The 12,795-nt window shown below is 42.9% G+C and overlaps 1 long non-coding RNA gene across 1 annotated transcript; it reads left to right on the plus strand.

The window, feature by feature from the left end:
* The first annotated feature begins 143 nt into the window (after window positions 1–143).
* On the plus strand, window positions 144–11,439 carry LOC125386005. Its single transcript, XR_007225809.1, has 3 exons — window positions 144–372; window positions 786–6,077; window positions 6,318–11,439. It is a non-coding gene; the product is annotated as an uncharacterized LOC125386005 (long non-coding RNA).
* The last annotated feature ends 1,356 nt before the right edge of the window (window positions 11,440–12,795 follow it).

Consider the following 12,795-nt stretch of genomic DNA (forward strand, 5'->3'; position numbering starts at 1 on the left):
CGGACGTCGGCATGGCAGAATAGAGGGGCTGGCCCCCGCGTGCACCGATGTCGCAGCCACGGGGTGGGGTTTTCGGTGGCTACCCCGACGGGGTAGAGGCGTCGGGACGCCTGGCGTTTGCGCGTTCCCGCGATCTCTCTCTGTCTTCGTTTACGTTATATCCGACCGTGTATGGCGTCCTCGTCTACGACGCGTCGACGTAGCCGGCATCTAGTCGACCTCCGTGCCGGATGACAAGAATCACTTCGAACAACTCGCTTCGCGGGCGTCAATTATGTCATCGGGTTTGTGGGATGTCGAAGGTTCTTGGGTGCTCTGCTTTGGGTAGTTGAGAAGGATGGGTGCTCCTTAGGTGCATTGGGTTTTGGAGCGGTAGGTTTGGAAGAGTTTCACTGTGCAGATCCCGGTGTGGCAAAAGAATGGTTTCTGTATCGGATAGGTGTAATACGTGAGCTTCTGAGTTAAAAGTAATCGAACTTAGTTTTTGTAGATTTTGGAGAATCAAAGTGACTTTCAAGGAACTTAGTCTCCTTGATCCAATTCTGGAAACGATATTGGAAATCTTTAAAACCATCTTTTGCCTTTCGAATGTCTTTAATTCTACGTGAAATGTATTCTCAGCCTTTCAAATATATTTACGTGCATGTGAAAAGAACCTTGAAATCCCAGAATTTTAATAAATAGTACATTCCATCTTCTTCTCTCTGAAAGTATCTTGATCCGCTAAACAAAGAAGAATCCCATTTAATTCCGCAAATACGATATCGATATTCCATTTCCTACAGATAAATGAAAAACGAAGTTCAAGTTTAAAATGCGGATGGGGAAACAAATGGTCGGTGACGAGAAGAACATCGAACGACGAGAGGCGGCGGAGTACTCGAGCGAGCGGCAGGCACACGAGACCGGCGCGCGTACGTTCCAGAGTATCTCGTCGCAGGCCGCGTGACAAACGGTCAGCGATATTAAAATCGTCGCAGGAACACGTTTTTCGTCCGGCAGCGGCGAACTGGAACATTGCTGCTGGCCCGTTCGGAGCAAACGCAATTTGTAGCTGTATGCGTGAGTGACGCGTGACTAACCATTCGCGTGTCACGTCATTTCTCTTTGATAGTAGTGGAACCGCGCTCTTCCCATTCAATACGGTCCCACCTCCTCCTGCACCCTCTGCTCCTCCTAACCTCTCGCCCCCACCTGGCACGATTACAAATTAATTGAGAGTGAAACGCGAACGCACCGGTAAACGCTTTGAAAACGACGTCGACAGGAGCTAGAGGCGCTAATCATGAATAATGAATGCCGTGCCGGCCCGCCGCAGAACCCGCTTAGAAACGCGCTGCCCAACACACGCGGATTTTGTACGATAATCCCGCGAAAGCCAAGGGATTTTCCGAATGTTAAATCGACCGACCAGCCACGCGCGCTTCTACCGCGTCCTCGCGAGATTAATCACGGCGAATGTCGAAACACGGTGTTAAAGCTTTTTGAGTTTTGACGAAAATACTCATTACCTTATTTCCGCGCGGGAAAGTGATTGATATTAGAATTGTGAAATTTCTTTAAATGAGAAACTTCAGATATCTTATTACGATACGGTAGTTAACGATTCTAAATGAGATCCGACGATTGGTGAAGATTACAAACAATGACAACGTAAGAAAGACGGGGCTTATCCTCAAACCCTTCTTCACTTCTTTCCACTCAGCCCACAATCTTCAAGTATCTGTTTGAAACAATCTCATAAAAACCTCATACTTCGTAAAATCGAAGTAGAAAAAGTCGTACCTCTTAACTTCGAATCGCAAGAAAGCCAAACAATTCCACTAAATAGGACAAAACGAATCGAAATAGCGAACGGGTAATGTTGCACGAGACGTGAGCGCGTGCACCTGTTTCGTCAACGCTAGATTTTCTCTTACACGGTTTAATTGTAATCGAATCACGGTGACAGTTAGACGTATTGTCCTCGGCGGCCAGTTCTGGATTCGTTGGCCTGAAAACGGCCGACTATATTTGGCCACGAAACCGGTGGCCGCACGCGTATTCGACTGAACACGACGGAAATTCATCGCTCACCGTACGCGACGGAATCGTGTCTCTAGAGTGCCGTATGCTCTCTTTTTCCCTTCCCCTTTTTCCTCTCTTTCTCTCTCCACCGCCAAGCAGATATATCCCATTAAGTTCGTTAACCGAGGCACAATCGTACACGGTCCCCACGAATCGAGCCTCGCCGATTTTATGCGCCGTTACCACCGATCGACAGCTTCTTCTCGCGTTTCGAGTTTTTGAGCCGCGTTTCACGGCAATTACGTTCGATGACTTTCCTCGAATTCGTCGCGGAGTCCGTTTACGGAAGGCGGAACAATAGAGAACCAACGACACGAGTCTGATCGACGGCTGTTTCTACTGTGATTGATTGCAATCGGCCTGCAGGCCGACGCCACTTTCGATCCTCCAGTAATATCGTATACGTCTATGCCGAAGAGAAAGGGAGTGGATCGTACTTAACGAGATTCATAGGTTAACCTCGTACGGAATTGGTACATGGAATAAATATCGTTAACGATCAGATTCGCCCTAAAATTCGTTCGCCAGAGAACGAGACGAGATATCAACCTACTTTGGAAACACGGCGCTCTCGAGTCGCGATCGCAGCCACCCTCATCCCAGATGTCCCGAGTCGACTCGAAAATTCAATCCACTCGAACGAGAAGACGCGACAGAGGTCGCAACCCCGTTTCCCTCCAATGAGCATCTACGAAAGAGAGCAAAAAAAGAAGGAAAGGAAAAGTCCCACCGATCCGAGTACTCTCAATCAACGGAAGCTTCTCCGTCTCGCAATCTTTGGAGATTACGAGCACAGAGAGAAACGTAAGACGGCTTGAAGTAACCCCCATGACGCGAAGGAAGGGTGCACGAGGTCTGTCCCGCTCCAAGACTCCGGGGATGCGACGTCATATCGATCAGGGACTTTCGGAACGGCCTAGCAGAGGGAAGGCTGAAAGCAATATTAACGAAGAAGAAGACGAGCACTAGGTCTATCTCCTCTTCCACCCCTCTACAACCACTTCTTCTCTTTCTCTCCCTCTCCCTCTCTCTTCTCTCTCATTCTCTCTTGCCGGTACTCTGGTGTCCTTGTCCGATCTGCTGGAGGGGAAAACGAAGGTACACTAACCCCAGATCCGAAGCAGCAACCTCTCTCTGCTAGGCGCGGCCTTCTGACGCCCGCTCGATAGAAACCCGACCGGTTCCAGCCAATGGGAGGAACGTACGAAGATAAAGCAGTCGTCCGATTGGTCGACGTGCTATTCAGACTGACACTGTGCTGATGGGAAACGGGCGAGCCACCGAGCCGCGTGGAGATGGAACTGGTCCCACCAGCATCCACGGACCTGGGGATTCTCCGTGCCGAGAACGAGAGTCATCTGGCGAATGCCGCTGGAGGCCGTTTTCGACGGCTGATTCTACTTACGTCTCCACGAGGATTCCAAGGAAATTGCCACGGAGTTCGAGCGAACGGACCTAGAGTATCCTAGAGCATCGAATTGGGTCGAGGATCGAAATTTGGGTTCTTCAGGGGTGAAAAATTGTCTTAGCTTGTAGTTAGTATAGACAAAGTAGTTTGACGAGGCATAACATGTCCCTGATTATTTCTTTTTTAAATTCGTCATTTTTTAATGCGTTTAAAATAATCGCGAAGTTGAAGTGGTATAAGCAAGAATTTGTATAATAAATAAGAAATATCGTTTTAAATATGATATTTATAATTCGAGTTTTATTTATCGTAGCACATACAACGTTTAAGATTGCATTCAGCATTTTTTTGTTTTCGTTATTTACATCGTTTACTGATTGAAATCTCTCGATTTTTCAAAAAGAGATTATAAAGATTTTGCGGCAGCAAATGGAAATATCGGTGAAGAGTCGAGGAATAATAGTTTGATATATTTGCTTTGAGACTATCCTCTGTCTCTTTAATTAGGTTTGCTTCTGGAAATTCAAGGGAAATAGTACGGTTCAAGTGATGACAAGTTCTCAAGTAAGGGACCTTGATCGACATGCTGATATTGCGGTAGAGACGTATTCTAAATTTTGTAAATTGGCAATATTTCAAGCTAGGTTTGAGTCGCTCCGAAACTCGTGTCCCGACTGGTTCCATCAATCGTGAGAAAGAGAAATTAATTAGCGTAATTGAACCCGAGTGTAATTTGAAGGCTTCGTTAACACTTTCTTTATGCTAATCTCGAAATACATGTATCTCGACGTCGTGCATAAGTAACTGCAGAGTTATTAGCAATCCTTATCCACTTCCCAACATCGTATCATCCAATTTCAAGGTAATCTAAGATTAACGAAGATTTACTTCATCCGTTAGCTTTGAAGATTAAACGTATCTTTGAAGAAACATAATAATAGTAAAATATTAATAGCAAAGAAATTTCTAGATATTTAACAAAATACTTTATTCTTCGTCTAACTACGATTAAATGATTTTTCAACCTAAATATCTAACTACAGTTTTTTCAAAATTGTAAATGATTAAAAGTAAAGTTACATCGAACTTCTGCTGTTCTTTGATTCATTACATACGCATGTTATCTGCTGAAAGTTTAGAATTACAGCAGAAATGTAACAAAGTAATCGTCGTCAATCCATCGCTAAAACAAATCTCCGACTTACGATTCTTTTATCTTGGCAAATTCTGTAGTCAAAAATCCATCGAGATAAAGAAAATTACCGAAATTAGTAGAACATCCAGTATAGGTACAAGTAAAGAAACGGCTGCAAATGTTTGGTTGATACTATCTGTCATACATTATAGCAATTTGTAATCTCTACACCTATCAAAACCTATCAAAAATAAACAACCGATAAATCTTCGAGATCTGATCTTCCACTCTTTCCAACATGACATCAAAGAATCTATTCAAGTAATATAACCAGTCTACTCTAAATTCAGCATATCTTGAGACGTTTCATGCTTCACGGTATCCTAAGGTAAGCTTGAAGAGGCAAAGAATCGGTAAAATCGGTAACGGATCCGGGATGCTCGGTTCGGGCCCTTGATTCAAGCAGCGGTGCATCGTCTAAGCTCGGGGGCCGATTGCATTATGTAAAATACGGTGTTTCGCTCGCTACGTTATCTGGCTTGTGTAAGAGTAAATAAGTGCAAAGATATAACGGTTAATTTCCGTGTTAACCGCGTTTTATCGCGACGTCTATCCACAGCGAGCCGCCCAAGCAGCAGGATGCCGACTCTTTTCAGTGTGAATCTGCCGCGGTCGCCTGTTTCACGTGTGTCTACCTTAACGCTCGCACACGGCCAGACACGCACAATGGCCATACCTTCACACACGGACATTCTCTATGTTGTAGAGCCTACAATATTCACGGTGTACATGCACACCTGTCCACCTTTGGGTCTCTCTGATCACGGAACGTGTGTTCCACGCGGTCTCGCGTGTTACCGTGCGCTCGCTACGTTGCTCGGGCTTGCATCTCGCGTTGAACGAGGACGTTGCAGCCAGAACGCGCGGACACGAGCTGAGAAGAGCAGACAGAGAAGGAAAAAGGGGGCGGCGGCGTTGGTGGTGGTGGTGTTCGGAACGAGGACACGGGAGGGAAGAGGGCAAACGCTCTCGGTGCGTGTGCGCGTGCATCAAGTATATTTATGTGCGGCACCGTCACGTGGGGAAGGATCGTAGATTGCGGCCTGGGACATGCCGGTGTTGGTGAATGAGGTTGACGTGGATAAATGGTATGTTTCCCCGCGGGAGACGTATACCCGGTGATCTTCCGGGCCCTGGACTCGCCGTACAACGGCCGATCGGAGTGCCACAGAAACTCCAGGAAGCGCACCGCCTTGATACTCGTCGTCACAGCCCCTCGATTGCCACCGTGAATGTCACCAACCTTCGACAATCACGCTGGTACCGCCTGGTCGTCGTTGGGAGGTTCGCTCGATGCTCAGATTGAATTGTTAATAACGGAACAACTCGACGATAGTGTCTAAAAGCTCGTGGGAGACCGAGTCCTGAGATCATAGTGGTTTTTCTGATCGTCTTCCATGTAGCAACGTACGAACAATATTCTTCCACCGATTTTACAATATTATTTCGCATAATATTAAAATATCGTTATCCTAACAGCTATGCTTTTAACTTCTACAAAATTTCATCGACAGTATCTTTGTACTTATCAAAGTCTTCTTATATTTAGATTAAATCATTTTATATTAAAATATTTCTTTTTTCCTTAAAAAGAAAAATCGATAAAAATATACTTATCCTGCATTTTACCTGTGTTCTTTCACATAGAGCCAAACCTTAAGTCACAATGAGAAGCCAGGAACGCAAGGAAGCGCGTTTCGATGCGTGCCACAACGCACACCGTTAAGACCGACACAAGAAGAAGCCTGGAGCTGGGAGTAGCTCGAGTTTCATTCAACTCGACACGGGTCGAGGCAGAAACGCGGGAAGCTTTCACCGTGGCGGCGTTCGAAATCTAATTAATCCGTCCGCCATTCAGGCAACGGCCAGCCACTTCATAAACACGATCAAGCCCGCGTGCAAGCTTACGTGGGCGGTGAATCAGATCTGGCGAAGATAACGATCATCCGCGTAGCGTTTCGCGTTCGGTTTCTCCCGCTTTTACGAATCCTGTTAAGTTCGTCTCATTGTTCTGGCCGGCCTGTCAGGCGAAACGGAGGCCGAATGCTTGGCAACGAACCCACATAGACAGAGAAGGAAGGGAGGGAAAAGGTAGTGGATGACGGCGAAACAGGAGGTGGAGGACGGGTAGGAGGAATAAGAAAGCAAGGCAGGTCAGGCAAAGGCAGTAGAGGGTTATCTGATCGCGAGCGCGCGAATATCTTCTCGGCTTCCGGCGCCCAACCCGTGATTACCGCGTCGATTGTCTGCAAATGGAAGCTGAAAAAATGCATCTCACACTCTATAAGAAAAGCATAGTTCCCCTCGTGGCGAGAGCGAGCTGCGTGTTCGCGCCGGCGATATCTCGGTTAGCATCGTCCCACCTGCTTGGACGCGTTTAAGAATCCAGCATCGATGCGCCGGATCTTTCTCCGGATTATTTCGATCTATATTTCACCGTCTTTTTTTATGATCTTAACGTTAACTATTGTCAATTACCAACATTCGGACGCATATTTTCAATATATGTAGACATCGCAAAATTTTAATTTGTATTTAATCCTTTGCGATATCGGTGAATAGATCCGTAATATAATTGTTAAGTGTTAATAGCACTAAAAAATATTCGACTTGTATGAAATACGTGTTAGATTCTGTGTAGACACAGTAGATATCTTAATTGTCTAAATGTCGAGTAATTAAAAGTTAATCACATACTCCGACACATTGTGATGCTAGAATCAGGAAATGTTCAGAAAATGAATTTGTTCGGCTAAACTTTAAATTAGATGTTGCATTTTGTGTACATTAATTGGTCTTCTTGTGGATTCTAGCCAAATTAATGCAATAAAAAATAATATTTTGATAGGTAACCAACAGTGAAAAAGTAGATAAATATATTATTCTCGAGTCATATCCTAGCAAAGCAAATTTGAAATTAAAAGCAACAATGCATCAGAGAATCTAAGGAAGGTTTTAAAGAACACGCATGCACATCAGAGAAATGGAATATCTAGATTCTAGATACATAAATCCGCGCTTCGAACGAGCCGCGTTCTCCTATCGCATAAATATGGATTATTCTCGACCGATACCAGAGTTACAGTTCGTGAGCATGTTGAGTTGGAGCAAAAATGAGGCGTTCCAAGGGGAGAGAAGAAAAGAGTACACGTGAAAAATAAATTTAAACGATAAGCGGAAAAATGAGACGAAATAGTGGCCGTCTCTGGTTACAGGAATCATTAACATTGCACATATAATACATGTATATCGAATAACTTGTCTTATACGATATATATGATATACGATATACGATTATATATGATATTTTTAATATTTCATATCGTTATTTGAATCTATAGTTTTGCCATAAATAAAGAAGTACCTCTCCTTATCTCTAATTGCCAAAATAGCGATTTATTTGAAACATCGAATAATTTGTTTGAAACATTTATGCGTAAAACATTTTCATGAAAATCCTTTCAAGCTTACTACCTTGATAAATAGTTATTTTATTAAAATTTTCGAAAATACCGGGGCAGTATTTGGCCCTGATTTCTTCGTCGCTCGTTATTCACGATAGAAATTCCAGGAAATTTCGGTAGATTAATGATCACGCTGCAAAATCGAACGTGTACAATTAATTCCGCGAAAATTCCACTCGCTGAAGCATCTAATGATCTAATATTTCTCTCTCGCGATCAATTAAGCTGGCCAAATCTCCCATTTTGAAATGGACCTTGCTCGATTCAAAATATACAATACTTATTGGAAATAATCATGAAATTTTCAATCCCATCGTGGCGACTGGAGAAACGAATAAATCCCCCATCGACCGATGTACCGCGCTATCAAATCGGGCATCTGATCGCAAAGGTCCACTCCAATTACTCCCCTCCACAGGAAGAGAAGAGAAACGCAAAATCATTGGATAACACTGTGGCGTCGTAACAACGGCGGAACCGTCGTCAAACCGGAAGCAGACCGGCAAATGAAATTATAAAAGTTCCATAAGAGGCGTGATGTTTTTTCCCTACGATATAACAATGTTTCTATGCCGTTAACTGGCGGCCATTTATCACGGGCAACACGATACGCATTTCCTACTGCCCCGTGTAAGGAAATCGACCAACCCTCGCTCTTGCGTTTTTTCTTTTTCTCTCTTTCTCTCTTTCTTTCTTGCTCTCTGCCCCACCCAAACGAACGTTTTCCCCCAATAACAAATGTGGAAATACAGGAACTGGAAGGCGAAGAAAATAAAAGGAGCGAAGATGAAGATGAAAATGGAACTCAATCGGAACTCAACTCATCCAAATGCTACTGTTCCATAACATTATTCCATAGAAATGCAGACAAAGACGAATAAAAAAAAAATAGAAGAGACACAAAGAAGAAATACGAACGAAGTGACACGTGAAGCTTTCCATCGGCCATAAATACGCGTTCTTCCTAGTTTTTTCCATCCGGCAGCTTTCCGCCATATTTATGACGCTGAAACGACGCGATCCAGCAGCTAGGCGGGGTAACCCCGAAGGAATGAAATCCTCGTTATTCTTCGCGGCCGGTACGTTCGGTGTCTAGCATCCGGCGGCGGCGCGATTTATTTGAGCTTCCGTCTTTATCGTTGGCCAGGATCACCACGGGTGAAAGAGGATATAGACCATAACCACTTCGCGTTGGCTGGCTTCCTTCGCTCGTGGATCCCATATCCTATTATATTGCGCGCGAAAACCGCTGGCAAATGTTGGATGAACGCGAGGAAGAGTAGGGAGAAATAGGCACAGGGTGATAGAGGGAGAGAGAGGGATATAGGAAGAGAGAAAAAACGAAAAGAGAATAAACGCGAAGACTCATTAAGAGGCTCGATGATAAAGTGAGTTATGGTACTCGCGGGGAATCGAGCTATTCCGCGAACTGTGATTGTAACAGTGTTTCTGGCTTGCTGCACCCGCGCCTTCGTTATTTATGTAAGCTCGTCCCGCGAAAATGTAACCGACTACCCTGAAATGGGAACGCCGTTCTGTTATCGCCCCGCCATACGTAATTCGTGTTTCTTTGGCTCGTCCTAGTTGGAAGAAGGAGAATAGAATTGTCTTACAAGTGTGATTTACAAACTATACGATACCTCCTCCACGAAACTTTCCAATAGTGACTCGTTGATTTTGCGGCAAGCTAAATTGTTTGTTAACACTTTCACGGCTGCTCATACGCTTTAACCTTTAGACTTCAGTGTATGTTAGAAATTACTTTCATTTTTCAGTTATATCATTTGACTATTTCTTTTGCACAATTATATTGTAGAAATACAGCGAGACCAAGTTAAATAATTTAATATACCGTATCAGGCTTGATTTAAAGTAATAAAGTGTTTCGAGAACACGTACGTACAATAGTATTTTGAAAACGTTTCAATGATAAGAATACAAAAATTTGTAATAGAGTATGTAATTCTTAAGTGGCAATTTAAATGTAATCTTCCTGCTGTTGTCTTTCTTTGCACAAAAATATTAATTCTTTTGTAAAAACCCCATTCTCCAAGAGCTTCATACCAACCCAAATCAAAGTGGATCAATTTCAACCTTGTATTTACACACTTCTTACAACCATTCCGCCTCTTTTGCATTATTATCTTATTAAAGCGTTCGCATAAATAATTCCATCGGTGTCGGAAGCTATCAGCGACATCCTCTATCGGCCCTCGTCGTTTCTGCCCGCTGTTTAGTTCACCTGGACTGGCTCCGGTGTAAGCCGAGCGATAACCGTCGTTAACGGCGTGAAACGGATGGATCGAACGTTTCTCAACGACAGGAATCGACGAGGAAGGCTTGGATAAACAAGTCGACGGCTGCCCCATTCGGCGGGTTGTCAAAGAGGACAAACGAGAATGTCGTGTGGTTGAAAGTTGACGCGAGCCAGCGCGAGAAGCGGCTTCCCTCTAATGTCTAGCCAAACAATATCGTCGCTTGTATTTTTGGTTGTTCCAATCGGGGTTCGTGTTATTTTTGCGACGAGGGGGAAATCGTTCCGCGGCTTCCTCTATTGGTTCTACTTCCCTGGCGATTGTCTTGCAATTACGGTTTAATTGCAAGGGTTTGCGATAAGGGCTGGAGTGCAATTAAAAAGTAACCGTCTACGTACGTAATGATTTTATTAAACTTTCGCGAAAGAGTTTATGCAATTTGTTTTAAACGTCAGTTTTGCATCTGTCGTAATTTATTCTAATGAGAAATTACGTGCGTCTCGACGAATCTACTGTCACAGGCGGACCGTAAGCTTCAGCTCCGATGATTCAATGTTTCCCGGCGTTTGATACACTTTCATGAACTTCATTTGTTCTTCTAATGTAAGAGGATTTGATAAGTTTATAATAATAATATTAAACAGCGTATTTAATTACCAACCAACCTTTCTATTCATTTTAATTCTTCGTTGTTCAAGTAAACTTTAAATTTCAAAGATAATGCAATAAGTGACTGATGCTAACAATGTTCTAATTAATTATTCGGCAAATGTCACGAAAATTATATTTAGAAATATCTAATTAGTACCAAAACATCGATATTCGTTTGATTAACTCAAATATTCGGGAATTTCTTTTATGATATTCTTCGACACTACGTCATATACTATTTGGGATTTAAATCGAACGTAAATTCTTTCTATTAATTCCTACTAAAAATCAAAATTCTATTATTTATAGATACGAACGTTTATCATAAATTTTGTATAACGACTAGCCTTATTTATGCTCTTCTAACAATTTTCATATGCTTCAAATATTCAAATATTATTCCAGGGAAACATTCCACATTACCAATGGCGAACAGTCTTCATCCCATTCACGTTTATCACTGGTGCATCGCATCATCGATGGCTTGACCGTTTCGCGGTCGCAAATCCAAGGTTTTACCTTTGTGTGTATCGGTTGGCTGGGTCCTCGTACATAATCGTGACCGTAGAATGGTTCCGGAGCGTCATATCCTTCGGCACGATTAAAGAACCGACGACTTTAATCCCGGACGAGTGTCCACGGGAACGCTGGGAATACGATTCCAGCATAAAGCGACGACTTTATGGTTATTCGACGTACGATTCGCTGACGGGTTCACTTTGTGGAAGACAACGGGGCTGGAAGGAAGAGGAACAGGGAGGCGGAGGAAGACGATGACGAGGAGGAGAACGAGGACGACTCACGAAGGACGACAAAACGCAGCAGCCACGCCGGTTTTGCTACCTGAACGCTTGCTCCCAGCGAGAGCTTTCTTTCATCTAACGGGTGACGCGTTGTGAATTGAAATATTTGACATTTTAAAGTAAGAAGTAATTCGTTTCGTTTTTCATTTTTCGACAACAGTTCGTGCTCAGTTCTGCCACTTCAAGAATTTTTCAATTTCGGTGTTTTATTATTTGGAAAATCAGATTTGATATGGTACAGAACTGTTGGTTTATTGAATTCTGTTTCTGTTCGTTTAGTTAATTTTGTTTGTTCGTGTCGATTACTTTCTCGATATTATTCGGCTTGTTTTTTCTTCCTTGTTCAGTTAATCTTTAAAATCGAATGCAGCAAAATTTCTTTTTTATTTTATCGTTAATAATAAAACATTATCTTTCCTGATGTTTGCGTAAAGAAGACATTATTGCATAATGTAAAATAGATAGATTTCTTTTTAAATAATATTTTCTTACTGCTTTCTTAAAATAGTATGTCTAATTTATTCAGTTAATGTGGTAAATTTATAGTAATTATACTTCATATTACTCTTATTTTTGAACTGCATTAGCCGATAAATTTCTCTTTGGGCTAATCCATTTGTTATTTCGCTAAAGATAGAGATGGTTACTGTAAGGGAATTTGCTGTATCTAGAGGCTTTCCATGGAATCCCTCCTTGATTGCGTGAACTGACTGTTAACGTAGCGCAGAAATAGCGGAGAAACATTTCAGAAATAAACTGTGAACTTCACCGTCAGGTGTAGCCATGAATCAAGCCGAACTTCGCCGTTTCTCATTCCTAAAACGAAGTCCTCCGCCTATCCAATGATCCAATCGTTTCCTCTCTCTTACTGAACCCGATATTATGGTACCAGTACATACTGTTATTTTGCGATTTAGTTTCACGATACTTCTGCGTGCCTTTAAATGCATTT

The sequence above is a fragment of the Bombus terrestris genome, chromosome 11 (genome assembly GCF_910591885.1).
Source record: "Bombus terrestris chromosome 11, iyBomTerr1.2, whole genome shotgun sequence".
Classification (NCBI taxonomy): Eukaryota; Metazoa; Arthropoda; class Insecta; order Hymenoptera; family Apidae; genus Bombus; species Bombus terrestris.